Source organism: Rhinopithecus bieti, unplaced genomic scaffold (assembly GCF_001698545.2).
Source record: "Rhinopithecus bieti isolate Rb0 unplaced genomic scaffold, ASM169854v2 scaffold_39, whole genome shotgun sequence".
NCBI lineage: Eukaryota > Metazoa > Chordata > Mammalia > Primates > Cercopithecidae > Rhinopithecus > Rhinopithecus bieti.
The window spans coordinates 289202-307999 of NW_016802926.1; positions in this window are offsets into that span (position 1 = coordinate 289202).

Genomic DNA, 18798 nt, shown 5'->3' on the forward strand with positions numbered 1-18798 from the left:
ATTCATAAAGTAAAATTTATAAATAAAATATATTTATTCATAAATAAAATAAAATTTATAAATAAAATTTGTTTATTCATAAATAAAATAAAAGAATAGACAGGACTACAGGTGCATGCCACCAGGTCCAGATAATTTTTTTTGCTTTTTTTGTATATTTTGGTAGAGATGAGGTTTCACCTAGTTGGTCAGGCTGGTTTTGAACTTTTGACCTCAAGTGATCTGCCTGCCTCTGCCTCCCAAAGTACTGGGATTACAAGTGTGAGTCACGACTCCTGGCAAGACTTGCCTTTAAACATAAAATGCCATGGAGTAACGAAGTGAAGGAAACAGAATTCCCAGAATTTTTGGCACTATTCTTTGATAGCAATAGCATTAGTAAGAGGAGAAACCTATACTGCATTTTCTTTGTCCCTGATTGCCATGGAGTGGGTCATCCAGGGGAGGAGGTAGTGTGATCTTTTGGAAGAATATGAAAAGGGGAGTTAGAAAAAAGAATGAAGGGGGTATGGTTTATGATATGATCTTGCCCTTCTCAAGTAATTAGAAATTTGAAGGTGCTTGGGGGTATCAAATGATACTAAATTGTACATGTATTTCTAATTCCTTACTCCTAAGATATTGCTTAATAAAATTCACTTAAAAAAAAAAAAACTCTCATCTGAGGTGTCTAGTTTTTGATTCAATACCACGTAAGGAGCTTAGAGGTTGCCACTCCATTCTAACAAGTAAAAAGTTAAACAGACTGAAAATATCAACAACTCTTGTCAGGTCTGTAAGCAAAGTGAGGTCACAGAGCAAATCGCTGCTCCTAAAATTGGAGAGATGGACAAGTGACTATAGAGAAGCACAGCTTACCAGAGCAAAAATCTCCCTGGAAACCAGTAGGAAAACCTGAACTGTAATTTATGGATTGCTGAAGGCTCAGTATGGACAAACATGATAGATAAAATCTCTAGGGCAACCGAATCATTGTGGGGTCCCTACAATTTTGTGAGTTTTGCCTCCTGGAGTCCTAACAGGTTCTCTCAGTGAATAGTGAGGAAAAATCTCATTCTTCCAGCATGGGGAGGAGAAAAGCTATTACCTTGAAATACACCAGAGCATTCTATTCTACTGAACAAGGCTGCCCTTGGGAGAAGCTATTTAACCAGAGCCTAACTTAATGTGGTTTTCTGAGAGCCTGCGTGACCTGGTAGAAGAGAAATACCCAATCCCAGTCCCCTCTAGCTTCCACAGGGGGAAAGAGAAACCCAACGCCAGCCCAGTCCAGCCATCGTGCCTCATGAGAAAGGGAAGGGGACTGAAAAGTCCTTGTGAAGTTCACAGTCCAGGTAAAAGCTCAATAAACACTGACACCTATTCATGAGACTATAGGACACTTCTCCTCCCTTCACATCTTTCCACCATCTTACTAAAGTCCTCTTCACAGGAATTTCTTTAACTCTATCCATAGCTATCAAGAAAAAATTACAAGCTGTCCTAAAAGGCAAAAAGCAGAATTTGAAGAGACAGAGACAGTATTAGAACCAGACTCAGATATGGCCAGGATGTTAGGATTATCAGACCAGTAAGTTTAAACAACAATAAATAATATGCTAAGGGATCTAATGGATAAAGTAAATAGTACACAGGGACACACAGATGATGTAATCAGAGAGATGGAAATCCTAAAAAAGGGCCAAAAAGAAATATTAACGATCAATCATACTATAACAGAATTGAAGAATGTATTTCATGGCCTTATTAGTAGGCTAAAAATGGCCATAGAGAAATCTTTGAGCTTGTGGATATCTCAATAGAAACCTCCAAAACTGAAAATCAAAGACAAGAAAAACTAACAGAAACAGAACAGAATATCCAAGGGCTAGGAAAACCACAAAAGGTATAACATGTGCGTAATGCAAATACCAGAAGAAGAAGAAAGAGAGAAAGGGACAGAATAAGTATTTGAAACAATAATGACTGAAAATTTCCCCAAATTAATATCAGACACTAAACCACCAATCCAGCAAACTCTGAGAACACTAAGCAAGATAAATATACCTCCCCTCCCCCCACCCCGGCAAAAAAATACACTTAGGTATATCATTTTAAAACAAAAAATCAAAGATAAAGAAAAAATCCCAGAAGAAGCCAAAAGAAAGTAAAACCTTACCCACAGAGAAGGAAAGATAAGAATTACATCCACCTTCTCCTCAGAAACCATGCAGGAAAAAAGAGAGGGAGTGAAATTATTTAACACGTTCAAGGGAAGAAAAAGCAACCAAACGAGAACTTTGTGAAATTATCTTCAAAAGTGAAGGAGAAATAAAACTTTCTCAGATAAACAAAATTGAAGGAGTGTGTTTCCAATAGGCGTGTGTTGCAAGAAATGTTAAGGAGTTTTTTAGCAAAAAGAAAAAAGTACATAGGTCAGAAACTCAGATCTACATAAAGGAAAAGCATAGGAAAATGAATAAATGAAAGCAAAATTAAATTTTTTAATTTTTTCATTCTCAATTGATCTAAAGGACAACAGTCTTTAAGATAATAGTAATAACAATATGTATGTGTGTATATATGTGCTTATTTATGCTTATGTATAAATTGAATGAAATACAGCAATCAGACAAAGGATGGGAGGAAAGAATTAAGATTATTTTGTTATTATAAGGTGTATACATACAACCCAAAATAAATGATACAGTCTTATTTAAAGTAGATTTGAATTAGTTATAAATGCATATGGCAAACTTCAGGGAAACTACCTTTAAAAAAGTGTAACTGATGATCTAGGAAAGGAGAAACATTAAAATCATATAAAATGCACAATTAAAATGATACAAGGCAGAAAAACAGTGTGCTGTAAATTGAATGTTTGTCCCCCTCCAAAACTTATTTACAGATTTAATTGCCAATGTGATGGTATTAGGACGTGAGAGCTTTTAGAGGTGGTTATGCCATGTGGGTGCCACTCTAATGGGGGGGTTTAATGTCTTAATCAAAGCGTTTTCAGAAATGGGCTTTCTCTCAACTCTTCTGCTTTTCTGCTGTGTAAAGAGCAATGTTCTTCCCCTCTGGGGAATTCAGCATTCAAGGTGTCACTTTGGGAGCAGAAACCAGGTCTTCAGCAGATACTAAAGTTGCTGATGCCTTGATATTAGACAATATCAGCCTCTGTAATTGCAAGCCAATAGATTCCTATTCATTATTAATTACCCAGGCTGTGATATCCTGTTATAGCAGCACCAAGAGATCAAGAAACACTGGAAGACAAAAATAGAAACAAGCAGTAAAAGCAATAAATTAAAAACAGTAACCAATACAATAGATACTAATCCAATTACATTAATAATCACTTTAAACATCAACGGTCTAAATGCACCAATTAGAGAACAAAGATGGTAAGAGTAAATCAGAAAGCAGGACCCAGCTAGACTTTGTCTATAAGAAACACACTTTATAAAGACACATGCAGATTAAAAGTAAATGGATGGAGACAGATAAACCATGCTAACACTGATGAAAAGAAGGTGGTGTCACTATTAATTTCAGACAGAGCAGACTTCAGAGCAAGGAAAGTTATCAGAGATTAAGAAGGGCATTACACAATGATAAAGGGGTCATTTATCCAGGAAGATATAATAATCCTGAACATGTGTTTGCCTATAACACGGTGTCAAAATATGAAACAATGGGAGATTTTGGCATGTATTTCAAAACTCCTTGATCAGAAAAGGGACAGACCCAGCAGTCGAAAATCAATAAGAACATAAATTCAACAATGCCATCAACCAACTGAATATAATTGACATTTATAGACTACTTTATTCAACAACAGTAGATTACATACTCTTCTTAAGCGCACATGAAACCACAAGAGACCACAATTTGGGCCATAAAACACACCTCAACAAATTAACAAAAAATAGAAATTATACGATTTCCATTCTCACACCACAGTGAAATTAAACTACAAATCAATAGCAAAAGGTAGCTGAAAATCTGAAAATATGTGGAGATTAAACAACATACTTTTAAATTACTCATAAGTCAAAAAAGAAAGATCCACAAAAAATTTAAATATTTTGAACTAAACAAAAATGAAAACACAACTTAAGGCCGGGCGCGGTGGCTCAAGCCTGTAATCCCAGTACTTTGGGAGGCCGAGACGGGCCGATCACGAGGTCAGGAGATCGAGACCATCCTGGCTAACACGGTGAAACCCCGTCTCTACTAAAAAATACAAAAAAACTAGCTGGGCGAGGTGGCAGGCGCCTGTAGTCCCAGCTATTCGGGAAGCTGAGGCAGGAGAATGGCGTAAACCCAGAAGGCGGAGCTTGCAGTGAGCTGAGATCCGACCACTGCACTCCAGCCCGGGAGACAGAGCGAGACTCCGTCTCAAAAAAAAAAAAAACACAACTGAAAATTTGTGTGATACAGTGAAAGCAGTGCTTAGAGGTAAACTTACAGCATTGAATGCACATGTTACAAAAGAAGAAAGATTTAAAACCAATTATCTAAACTTTAACCCAGGAAACTGGGAAAAGAGCAAATTAATTTCAAGGTTAGCATGAGAAAAGAAATAATAAAAGTTAAAGCAGAAATCAATGAAACTGAAAATAGAAATTCCATTTTTTAAAATCAACAAAACCAAAAGCTGGTTCTTTGTAACGATCAATAAAATTGATAAGCCTCTAGCTAGGCCAAGTTACTAAAAATGAGAGAGGACACAAGTTATAAATACCAGAAATGAAAGAGAGGGCATTACTATGAATCCCATGGACATTAAAATGATAATAAAGAAATACTGTGAATGACTTTATGCCCATAAATTTGATATTCTAGAGGAAATAAACAAATTCATTGAAAGACACAATCTGTCAGAACTTACAAAGAAGAAATAATGCTAAGTTAGCCTATATCTATTTAAAAAAATTAAATCCCCAAACAGAAAGCACCAGACTATGGTTTCACTGGTAAATTCTATCAAACATTTAAAGGAAGAAATTATACCAATTTTCTACAATCTCTTTCTGAAGATAAAAACAGAGGGAATAATTCCTAACTCATCTGTGAAGCCAGCATTTCCCCAATAGTAAAACCAGACAAAGACAATACAAGAAAAGAATACTACAGACTGATATCTCTTATGAATGTAAATGCAGAAATCCTCCACAAAATATTAGCAAATTGAAGCCAGCAATATATAGAACAATTATACACCATGACCAGTGAGATTTATCCTAGGTATGTGAGGCTGTAGGCTCAACATTCAAAAATTAATTAATGTTTTCATCATACTAATAGGCTAAAGATAACAAATCACATAAGCATATAAATATATGCAGATAAAGCATTTAACAAAATCCAACAGTTATTCATGTTAAAAACTCTCAGTAAACTAGAAATAGAGGGAAACTTCCTCACTTGATAAATAGTATCTATTAAAATTATTATCCTGAATGGTAAGATATGAAAAACCTTCCTACTAAGATGAGGAACAAGGCAAGAGTGTCCCTCCTCACCACTCCTTTTCAACATTGTACTAGAAGTCTTAGTGCAATAAGACAAGAAAAGGAAATAAAAGGAATATTGATTGTAAAAGAATAAATAAAGATATCTTTATTTATGGATGACATGATTGTCTATGTAGAAAGTCGAAGAGAGTTTAACCAAAAACTCTTGAAACTCATAAGCTATTAATATCATAGCAAGGTTGCAAGATAAAACGTTAATATACAAAAAGTCAATTGCTTTCCTGTATTTCCTGCTTTCCTTTCCTGTATTTCCTGTAAGCAAATGAATTTGACATTAAAAATGCAATACCATTTATATTAGCACCTAAAAAACAAAATACATAAGAATAAACCTAACAAAATATATGTAAGATCTATATTAGGAAAACTATAAAACTCTGATGAAAGAAATCAAAGAACTAAATAAATACAAATTGCATGTTAATGAACAGGAAGACAATATTGTGAAGATGTCAACTGTTCCCATCTTGGTGTGTATATTCAATGCAATCTCTATCAAATTCCATCAGTTATTTTGTAGATAACACTAAACTGATTCTAAAATTTATATGGAGAGGCAAAAGATCAAAATAGTTAACTCAATATTGAAGGAGAAGAACGAAGTCAGAGGATAGACATTACTTGATTTAAGATGCATTACAAAGCTATGGTAATCAAGACAGTATGGCAATAATAAACAAAAAGATCAATGGAACAGAATAGAATACCCTGAAATCGACTCACATAAATATGTTAGTCAATTAATCTTTGACAAAAGAGCAAAAGCAGTTCAATAGAGAATTGATAATGTTTTCAACAAATAGTGCAGAAATAATTGCACAGCCACATGTAAAAAAATTAATCTACAACAAACCTTACAGCCTTCACAAAAAATGACCAAAATGTATCACAGACCTAAATGTAAAACACAAAACTATAAAACTCTTGGAAGATAACAACAGAAAATCTAGAATAAGCTTATCCAACCACAGACTGCATGTGGCCCAGGATTACTTTGAATGGGGGCCAATCCAAATTTGTAAACTTTCTTAAAACATTATGAGATTTCTATTTGGGATTCTTTTTAGCTCATCAGCTATTGTTAGTGTTAGTGTATTTTTTGTGGTCCAAGACAATTATTCTTCTTCCAATGTGACCAGGGAAGCTGAAAGATTAGATATACCAATCTAGAAAACCTTGGGTTATTCTAGATTTTTTCAATATGTGACTTTTTCAATATGACATCAAAAGCTGGACTTCAATAAAATTGAAAATTTCAACCCTGTAAAAACCAGTGTCAAAAGAATGAAAAAGCAAGCCACAGACTGGGAGAAGATATTTGCAAAAGACATACCTGATAAAGTACTGTTATCCAAAATACACAAAAAACTCACAAATAAGAAAATGAACAACATGATTTTAAAAAGGTCCAGAAACCTTAACAGATATCTCACCAAAGAAGATATACAGATGGCAAATAAGTATACAAAAAGATACTTCACATCATATGTCATGAGAGAAATGCAAATTAAAACAACAATGAGATACCACTACACACAAATTAGAATGGCCAAAATCCAGACAACTGACAATACTAAATGCTGCCAAGGATGAGGAGCAACAGGAACTCTCATTCCTTGCTGGTGGGAGTGCAAAACTCTACAGCCACTTTGGAAGACAGTTTGACAGTTCTTACAAAACTAAATATATGCTTACCATATGATCTAGCAGCTGTGTCCCTTGATATTTATCCAAAAGAGTTCATGATGGTAAATTTTAGGTGTCAAGTTGACTGAAATAAAGGATGTCCAAATAGCTGGTATGGCATTATTTCTGGGTTTGTTGGCGAGGGTGTCTCTGGAAGAAACTGACATTCGAATCAGTGACCTGAGTAAGGAAGATCCGCCCTCACCTAATGTGGGCAGACACAATCCAATCAACTAAGGGCCTAGATAGAAGAAAAAGCAAAGGAAAGGTGACTTCTCTCTCTCTCCTGAAACAGAGGCACACTTCTTCTCCTGCCCTGGGACATCAAAACTCCAGCTTCTCCAGCCTTTGCCATCTGAGACTTGCACCAGTGGCCCACCAGTTTCTAAAGCCTTCAGCTTCAGACTGAGAGTTATATTGTTGGCTCTAATCCTTTAAATTTGGACTGGCTTTCCTGGTTCCCCAGCTTCCAGATGGCCTATTGTAGAGCTCAGGCTCCATAATCCCATGAGCCAATTGCCCTAATAAATTCCTCTCATCTATCTATCTGTCTACTCTCTCTCTATCGTTATGAATCTATCTATATATCTATCTACTCCTATTGGTTCTATCTCTTAAAAAAAACGCTGACTAATGAAGAATGGAAAACTTATGTCCACACGAAAACCTCTACATAATGTCTATAGCAGTTTTATTCATAATTGCCAAACCTTGGAAGCAACCAAGATGTCCTTCAGCAGGTGAATGGACAAACTATAGTATATGCATACAATGGAATATTGTTCAGTGCTAAAAAGACATAAGCTCTGACACCATAAAAAAGACATTGAAGAAATTTAAATGCGTATCACTAAGTGAAAAAGTCAATCTGAAAAGACTACATACTGTATGGTTTCAATTCTGGAAAAGGCAAAATTATGGAAATAGTAAAAAGACCGATGATATGCTCCCTTCAGAAGCATGTACACTAAAACGGGAATGACACAGAGAAAACTAGCAGGGCCTTTGCACAAGGATGGCATGCAAATTGATATAGCATTTTATATCATTGATATGATATAAAATGTGGATTTTATAAAAAGAAGAAACCCTCATGGAAACTATAAACTTTGGCTGGTGAGCTGCTGATGCATCAAGGTAAGCCCATCAGTTTTAACAAATGTACCACTCTCATGGGGGATGTTGATAATGGGGAAGGCTGTGCATGTGTCGGGGCAGGAAGTATTTGGAAAATCTTGGTACCTTCAGCTCAATTTTCCTGTGAATCTAAAACTGTTCTAACAAAAAGTCCAGTAGAAATAATAATTTTAAAAACTACCTTCTGCTGTGAAACATGGTTCCAGACCTGGGGGGCATTGATAAAGCTTTCTTTAAGCAAATTCTGCATACATTACACTAGCATTATAGTAAAACTCAATTACTTGAAGTACTTTGCCTAGGTGCTTATTTCTACCTTTCTTCTTAAATTGGTGTTTCTAAACTTACATTCAACAGCTGGAATGTGAAGAGGACAAAAAGAAAGAGGGGAAAAGATACGTTGAAATGTTGGTAACATAAGATGCTTGGCAAAGTAGGGAAGAGTCCTCCTTGTTTCTTAATGAGTTTTTACATAAAAGGCCCAGGAACCAAACCAAACCTACAGTGTTCCTTAGTAACATAAGCAACTAGGAAAAGATTTCGTTATGTGAAGCAGGAGAGCTCTGAAGCCCTGGGCTATAGGCAGAAGCCAGGGGGGGGTTATACTGCTGAACTGTCTCAACAGTTTCTTTCTTAAACTTGACTTCCACTGGAGACAGTGTCTTAGGCATGGTAGTGAAATACAGTGGTGACTGGAGCAAGCCAAGTGGTACTATCTATGTTCAAGACAAACTTCTTTGATCCTTAGATGTCTTCTGGGGACCTGCAGGTAGGGGGATGAGAGGGGAAGGCTACTAAAATGATACTTGCTATTATTTTACCACCTCACGATAATTTACCCAAAGGCGAAACAGACTTAGTCTCTACCTCAATTCTGTGTCATCATTTTTGCCTAAAGGTTTCGAAATAGCTTCCAGTCTTTCCTATGTCTGGTCGTCTTTTATATTGCTGTCAGATCTTTCCAAGTTATGAATGAGATTAGCGCCTGGTAATAATAGACACTCAAATATTTGCTGAGTAAATGAAGTTTCTTCCTATGATCAAATCCCTCCTATGGCTTCTACTTTCTTATATTGCAGAGTTTCAATTCCTTAACATGGTGTCTGAGACTTCAAGTCTTCATGCATCCTCCTCTTTTCTAGGTTCTTATCACACTCTTATCTTTGTGATTCCCTAACTTTGAGCCGTTCCCGTATGTTTCAAAGCATTTACACGTGCTATTTCCTCTTGTTCTCATGCCTTCATTCCTACTCTGTCTTGAAAGTTTGTTCCTCCTCAATCCTGCTCCTCAATGAAATCTTCCTCGGTAGTATCCAGACAGATTGGGTTGGTCCCATTACAGAATTTCAATGAAACTAGTAAAATGTATTCTGCTTTCAAGTACATTATAAATGGTTGTTTACATGTTTGTCTTTCTTGTTAAATGATGTCTTTTGAGGGAAGAGCTCTCAGCTTGACTATCTATGTCAAAGTATGGATCATGCAGAACAAATAAAAGCAATGGGGGTAGGCAAACCTAGATGAGACTTAGGGCTTCCCCTGCCCAGTGTGTGACCTTAGTAAAAGTAGTTAATTTCTCAGAAATTCAGTTTTCTCCTTTAAAAAAAAATATGTTACTTCGGATGGGTCAATAACTGACAGATAAAATTTTTATTTCTGAATAAAATAAAGTGTGAAAGAAGTAAATGGCCCCCCAAAAAAAAGTGGTGTGTTTGTGTAATTGCCAGATTTCCAAATAATTGTTTTAATACTTAATGATTTTTGGACTTTATTTTCAAAGCTCTTTTTGTCCCATTACAAATGCAGCCTTGACAAAGTATATTCCAGTCATAGGCATTTGAACTACCTGTGATCCTTTGCAAAAATAAAAGACTGAGATTCATTTTCCTTTAAAATAGTAGTATTTCTGAAATGTTTTCCTTCAATCATTTAGCTTAAGCCATTTACCTAACTTGGGTTTTAAAATCAGTGGCTCTTATTCAAAGAAGTCACAAATATACAGTAGCATCAAAATAAGTGAATACACTAAGATAGTAACATAGGTATGAAATTAACCAATCAAAGACAAAATATAGAACTATATTTAGTTCAGAAGTTAGAATTTCAGATCTGCAGGTTTGTGCCTGGTCTACAGGGAAAAAACTAATTAAAAAGTCATCTAGTTCCCAGGTATTCTTATTTATTCCATACCATCCTGCTATATTTGTGTTTGCTTCTTTAATTCTTAAGTGTAAAAGTGAGGATAATTGGAGACAAACTAAGGTGAGTGATATATTATTACCAAAGATTTAAAATTTAGAATTGCACAAAAACCCATGGAATTCCAAAACCATTCCCAAAGAGGAACGTGTTGCCAGGCTCATGAAAAAGGATTTTTCAATTTGAATTCAGTATCTAATATCTCTTTGTTGTGAAGATTGTAAATCAATGTACTCTGAATATTAAGTTTTAAAGGCATAACTAAATCTAATATAAAATTTAGCCTCATTAAATTCTTTACTTTTAAAGAGTAGAATTTTCTTTTATTTACTCTTATGAACCAACGGGAACAGAATAAAACAAAGTTATCATTTTAAAAAACAACTCCACAATTTTGGAATTTGGTGTGTTCTCAAAGGATAAATCCCTTCTGCCACATGGACGACAAGCCTGTTTATCAAGGCATAATAAGCCGACGACTTCCTGTGGAGTAGGCCGATGGATTAATTGCATCCAGAAGTTGCATCCCATTTTGAATCTCAGATACTCTTTGAAACAGAAAGAATCTAATTTCAAAGCTTGCACTAATCTTTCCTAATAACCTAGTGCTTATTCATAGAGTGCTCCAAGGTAAAATGTGTTATTGAACCTTGAAATAAAATTAGCTTTCTAAAGAAATATTATTTTCAGTATCTTCTTACCTCATCACTTTCTTGGAAATCTAAAATGACTCAATATGTCAGAGAATGCTAGTGAAAATAAAACCATCCTTTTTTTTTTTTTTTTTTTTTTGAGACAGGGTATCACTATGTCACTCTAGCTGGAATGCAATGGTGCGATCATAGCTCACTGTAACCTCAGACTCCTGGGCTCAAGCAATCCTGTTGCCTCAGCCCTCTGAGTAGCTAGGACTACAGGCATGCACCACCACATTCGGCTAATTTTTTAATTTTTTTTTAGAAAAAAGGTCCTGCTATGTTGTCCAGGTCAGTCTTGAACTCCTGGCCTCAAGCAATCTTCCTGCCTCGGTTTCCCAAAGTGTTAGGATAGCAGGTATGAGTCACTTTGTTCAACCAAATCCATACTTATAGGTTAATAAACTATGAATTCACAAATATTAAGATAGAAGGAAAACTAGTAATCAAGCTGTATTGAGTATACTGTGCCCAAAGATTACAGGTTCTTTAGCATACTTTTATTATTGACTACTTACAGCATCTACTAAGTATATTTTATTATTCTCATTTTTAAATTAGATACTGAAAGGTCAAGAGATTATGGTTTATTAAGGATCATATAGCTGGTTTATTATGCAAACAGAACTCAAAACCAGGATTTTGTGGATTTTCTTAAGGCTCTGTTTATTCAAAAGTGCCATTTTTAATTTTTTCCTAGTATTACAAAATTTTTCCCACATATAAACAACATAGGAGCAGTTAACTTGAACAGACAGTTTTCACAATATAGGAGACATAAATCACTTCCTGAGATATTATAAACTTATCTTAACATCAACATTTTTTGGAAAGACGCCAACATCATTGTACAAGGGAGTTCCCTGAAATGAGCCAAACCAAACCCTTGAAAAGAGAATCCTATGAACCATTCATTTCATATCCTCTGGGGAAGTAAAGAATCCTCATCCCACATGGTCATGCACCCTGCTGGCCATCCCATCTTTGGGAAGGGTCAGACTGCATTCCTGGGATGTTTGAGGTCATTATGAGAAGTTGGTTTTTGTTCCCATCCACACCCATTATGAAGGAAAATAGTGTTCAAATTCAGTTCAAATAGTGTTCAAAAACTAACCCTTTACAACACAAAGCCCCATCTATTTTTGAACTTCAAAGTAATCTTCCAGGTAATTTTATAGCAATAGCTTGATTCCTAAAGAGTGTAGGAAACTCACCTTACTTTATTTTTAATATTGAGGAATTATCATCTGCTGCCGTCAATAACAAGGTAAAATAAGCTAAGAAATTAGGAGTAAGGCATTTTCCCTCTAATCTGAGAGAGAAGATATGCCATGGATACAAAAGATTATCACTGCAAGGAGCACATACTTACGTAACTCAAGTTGACTCATAATATGTCATTTTGCTTTGTTGGGATTAGTGTATAGAAAGTTAAGAGACACTATTCCATGTGCTTTGTTAATCAGGGATAGTAAGTGAAATATCACATTCTACCTGTTTATCTCATTAAACATATCATTCCTACTTCATATTCAAAGGGACATGGTAGCAGAACTAAACCATGGTCAACATTTGCAGTAGGAGGAATAGGTACTTTTAGCTTTTGGACTCTCGAAACATAAAACATTTAAATGAATCTTGTTAAGATTTCATTTAACTGATGCTCACCATCAAGTAACATAGAAGTTACTAGAAGAAAAGCTTCCAGAAATGCCTGGAAGAGACATTAACCTCTAATTCAGCAGTAGTTTTTGCTCCAATAAAACAATAATCTTCATTTTTTCTTTTTGTTTTTTGTTTGTTTGAGACAGAGTCTTGCTCTGTCACCCAGGCTGGAGTGCAGTGGTGTGATCTCAGCTCACTGCAACCTCTGCCTCTAGAGTTCAAGCGATTCTCCTGCCTCAGCCTCCTGAGTAGCTGGAACTACAGGAGGGTGCCACCACGCCCGGCTAATTTTTGTGTTTTTAGTAGAGACAGGGTTTCACTGTGTTGGCCAGGCTAGCCTTGAACTCCTGACCTTAGGTGATCCACCTGCCTCAGCCTTTCAAAGTGCTGGGATTATAGGTTTGAGCCACCGCACCCAGCCTCATCTTCATCTTACGGTCCAAGAGTTCAAACAAGTCTGCAATGCATACAACTGACGAAGGTGAACTTTCCAGAGAAGGTTTCTTTCTTTCTTTCTTTCTTTCTTTCTTTCTTTCTTTCTTTCTTTCTTTCTTTCTTTCTTTTTCTTTCTTTCTTTCCTTCTTTCCTTCCTTCCTTCCGTCCCTCCTCTCTCTCTTTCTTTCTTTCCTTCCTTCTTTCCTTCCTTCCTTCCTTCCTTCCTTCCTTCCCTCCCTCCCTCCCTCCTTTCTCTCTCTCTCTCTTTCTTTCTCTTTCTTTCTTTCTTTCTTTCTTTCTTTCTTTCTTTCTTTCTTTCTTTCTTTCTTTCTTTCTTTCTTTCTTTTTGATGGAGTCTCACTCTGTCGCCCAGGTTGGAGTGCAGTGGTGCAATCTCGGTTCACTGCAACCTCAACCTCCCAGGTTCAAGCTATTCTCCTGCCTCAGCTTCCCAGGCACACACCACCACACTCAGCTAATTTTTGTATTTTTAGTAGAGATGGCGTTTCACCATGTTGGCCAGGATGGTCTCGATCTCTTGACCTCATGATCCGCCCACCTCGGCCTCCCAAAGTGCTGGGATTACAGGCTTTCACAACATGCTTCCCGACATGCATGATCTGCTCAGGGGAGGTCAGAGAATCCTTTCCATACTTGTCCTTTCTCAAATTCCTTAAATTAAAAAAAATCAAGATGCCAAAGTGTCGTATTTTAGGGTGTATTGTGTTCTAAATCCCATCACCTGTTTGATCTTAAGGGAACACTTCACCAACAGGAATTCTCTGATTTAAAACATGTCAGAAAATTCTTTTTATATCACAGTGAATTTAGGAAAACAGGTATTCCTTGTCCCTTGTGTCTCAATTTTATTCATATTAATAGAGATCTTTCAAATAGAAACTATGAATAAACATTTAATATGCTAGTTTTCTAAGCCTCTAAGACTTCAGTTTGACCCATTTAGGGTCAATGCAAGTCCAGGTGGCCGTATGGAGGCACTGTCAGGCCACAGCCCACTGGCCGTCCATCAGAAGTGTACTGGGAGGAAGGTTGTCTTTCAGTGATCAAGCATGTCTGGTTACTGAGAGCAGAAATTAGTCATCTTCTGAATCCAAGTAACTTAAGTTGGATGTAGGAAGTAATTTTCACATTAATATATAATAGGTTATCTACAGAAGGCTATTTTTAATAGAAATTTCAGCTCCCTGATCATACAGCCCTCATTATAGACTCTGCAGGGTGATTGTCATTAAAGCAGATACGTCCCTGACTTTGTCATAGGGTCTTGAAGTTCATTTCTGTCTTTTGCTATAGGTCCTGGAGTCTCTGTGCTTTGTACAAGAGAGAGGGCTTTATATAAATTGAACAAATCCAAAGATGTCTGGTGCATATTCTAGATGGTTATATAGTAAACTTGACCTTAACAAGGGCTATATCCCAGTGCTTCAGAAACAGAATGTGATCACACAATGGAAATTCAGACAGTCCCATATCTGGTGAGTAATCCTAGCTCATTACCTAGCACTCCCATCTCTACTTTTCCCTTTTAGTTTTACTTCTTGCGGTAATTTCCAGGAGGGGTAAAAAATTGTTGATGTTTGTGAAATATGGCCTTCAATAGAAAGTTCAAACTTGAATACAATGTAGAATAAATGATGACTATGTAAGAGTCAAAATCATCTTAACTGCTAAGACTCTACATGACAGTCATTCACAGTATAAAATAGATACAACCTTTGTCTTAGTCCATTCAGGCTGCTGGCTATAACAAAATGCCATAGACAAAGTAGCTTATAAACAATAGAAATTCATTTCTCATGGTTCTGGAGTCCAGGAAGTCCAAGGCTGAGGCTCTGGCAGGTTTGGTGTCTGGTGAGGGTCCCCTTTCTTGTTTGTAGATGGCATCTTCTCACTGTCTCACATGGTGGTAAGGGTTAAAAGAACTCCCTGGATCCTATTGTACAAGGTCATTAATCCCATTCACAAGGGCTCCATACCCATGACCGAATCACCTCCAAAAAGGCCCCATCCCCTAATGCCATCACCTGGGGGTCAGGACTTCAACAAATGAATTTTGGAGAGACAGATATTCAGACCATAGCAATCTTCTTATCTCATTGCATGCCTGTCTGAGACCATAATGAAGTGTTTTCAAAGAGTATCTTCTCTGTTGTTTATATTCTACTTCTTCCAGTTGACCTTTCCCTCATTCTAACACCTTGTTTCTACGTTCCTGATCTGATGTTCTCAAAATTATTACCTTCCTTTTGGCTACCTATACCAATTTAGGCCATAAAGCATTTGTTGCTACTAAGTTTTTTCTTGTGCATCTTATCTGCCAGTCTCCCAATATGAATGTCTACCTGCCTGCATTCCTTGCCACAGTTGTCTGTGGCCTTCCAAGATGACATTGAATTGATACAATGAGTTCATGAGAATATAGACTAGAATTTTTGAGACCTCCATTTCCATTCTACCCACCAATAGTGTGCCACTGGACAGGTTACTTAAAAATTCTTGAACTCATTTAGTTCAGTCATGGAATAGAGAAAAGCATCTTCACAGATGGTTAGGAGGGGCAGGTGTAAAAAGGCTTTGTCTGCCCACAAACGAGAAGTTTTGATTGAAGACAACAGCAGAACTCTATTACTCTAACAGTAATAGTGAAAATGACACCCTTCCTATTTACTCTGGGGAAAAGTTATGGGCAGGATGGGGCGGTACCAATTGTTCACTAAAATCCGAGAGAAAGCGTTCTTCAGGAAAAGGGGACTTGATTATCTTTTCAAATTAAACAGAGGATTCATCCATCAATGTTTTGTACCTTCCCATGTATCCCAGCTAGCAAACTTCTTTCTTGGTATAAATGTATTAGGAAAGATAATTGCCAATTTGCAAAAGGAAACGATAGTTCTTAAAGAGATGTTGCCTATGCTTGGGCATAACTTAATGAACCATTCTCCTGAATCAGTCACATGCATACAGTACTAATCAAACCCCAGTCAAATTACTTTCATTTTACTTTCTCCAAATTCCATTTTGGGTAGGTAGTCAATTTATATCTATCTCATGAACCTCAAATTTAGTCTTCCTATATATTTTAATTAAATAAAGACTTTATTCACCTCCCCTCTCTTCTTTCCACAACCTCCCTTTTTATTCCTCCCATTTTCATTAATATGTCTTTCCTTCCAAAAGGGTTTGACATTTCCATATGTTCATTAGTATCTTGTCCAGAAAAAAGGAACAGGGCATGGAGGAAGAGTCTTTATTTGTGAGCTTGCTATTCTCTCTTGAATAAGCAAAGCTCCTTCTACTGATATCTTTGGGAAGAAAAATATTCTAAGTATAAAGGAGAATCTGAGCACAGTTATGTTCTTTGGTTGGTAGATCTCATTTGCAAGAGGTTTTTACTGGACTCAGATTAGAGCCTTCAGATGGAATAATTCAAGGGTAGAATTTCAAAGCAGATACTGCCCCCAATTTTATGCAACTGCAGGTGTCATTTTGGAGATTCCTATCTTCTGTGGACCAGAAACCCAAAATTTATTGACTCAGTCAATAATAGGTGCATTGGAAGTTTTCAGATGTCCTTCATGGGACCTGTGCCCAAAAATAGAGAGGTTTATGGATTTAAAACAATATCAGATAAACTAGGTTCCAAAAGTTATTTAAAAAATGCCAGTAGTCCTGTGATAACCTATTCTTTCCAGTATGTTTCTCATGTCAATTGCTTTTTATTTCAGACAAAATCCAAGTTTTTTTATTTGTTTTTATATGCCAATAAGTAAGAAAATATGATAATAATAGCTCACACTTTTTGAATGCCCACTGTGTGTCAGATGCTAAATGCTTGCCTCTTTTTACTTTTATGTCAACTTGACAATTTTATAGATGGGAAATCTAAAGATCAAAGAGGTTAAATAACTTGTCTAAGATCTCATAAGTCATCAAAAATGGAAGTGAAATTTGAACCCATATCTGAATCCAAATTCCTTGTTTCTTCCTCCATACCAGACTGTTTCCATATTATGTTTCTTATTATGTGATGAAAGCCAAAGTGTAAAACACCAGTGTCAACAGTTTTCCAAATCCATCACCTATTTTAGCAAACAATTATTTGTCAGAGTCAGTTAGTGTATTAGTCCATTCTCATGCTGCTAATAAAAACATACCTGAGACTGGGTAATTTATGAAGAAAAGATGTTTAATTGGCCCACAGTTTCACATGGCAGGGAAGGCCTCAGGAAACTTACAATCATGGCAGAAGGAGAAGCAAACACATTCTTCTTCACAAGGTGGCAGGAGAGAGAATGAGAGCCAAATGAAGGGGGAAGCCCCTTAGAACCATCAGGTCTCGTGAGAACTCACTCACTATCACGAGAGCAGTATGAGGGAAACGGTCCCAATGATTCAGTTATCTCCACCTGGTCTCTGCCTTGACACATGGGGATTATTACAATTTAAGATGAGATTCTAGGTGGGGACACAGCCTAACCATATCAGCTAGCTTCACATACCCTTTGTGTGTGTGTGTGTATATATATATATGGTCAAATGGAAGGTGTTTCAACCACTCACCTGTTATCCCATTCCCCACTCTCACCATCCACTGATGGGTGAAGCAAATCCTGATGTTGGTTTAAAAGGCCAAAAACTTAGGCAAGACTTTCTATAATTAACTCTCATTTATTCATTCTGTGACATTTCCTTGAGCCACAAGAAAGTTCTCCCCTTTCTGAAGGAGTAAACCTTTTCAGTTTACTATTAATTTAATATTTTTAAAAACATTTGCATGCCACATGCTTGATATCTATCCATGCATAAACCATTAGATATTTTTTAAAAGATGTTGGCATCTTCTTCTTTCTATTCCATCAGTGGCATTGATAAATAATGTTTGCTATTGACAGAGTCAAAGGAAATATTTCAGGAAAGAGCAACACTTACAAACACAATCGTCTCCCTAGAATGGTCATGATAACTACAGGAAGTGTAATATCGCATCTTTCCACACTAAAATATCCAGAGAGTTTTTCTACCTTTCTCACTTCATTTCCCACCTCATCATAAATTTTCAACTAATATTGGGGAAATTAGTCCCAAACCCCAAATTAGTATTCGAGATTATCATCAAAATAATAAGATAATAGGGAAATCGCATCAGTTGCCAGACAGCCAGAAGATTTTTTAACCACTCATTTACTGAATAATTAGCATGCCAAGCTCAGTGACAGAATTGGAGCTGCAGATATATTCGATTAAAGAAGAACAAAAAATTAACATTTTGAAAGATTTGGGAAGTGGTAAACAATCGACGATACATAATTGAACAGTATGCAGACATAAAACTGATGGTTTCAAAGACATGAAATAATGAAAGGAAGCAGAAGACACTTATACGTATAGTGGGATTACTGAATTATCAAACAAAAAGAGAAAAACAACTAGATCCTAGA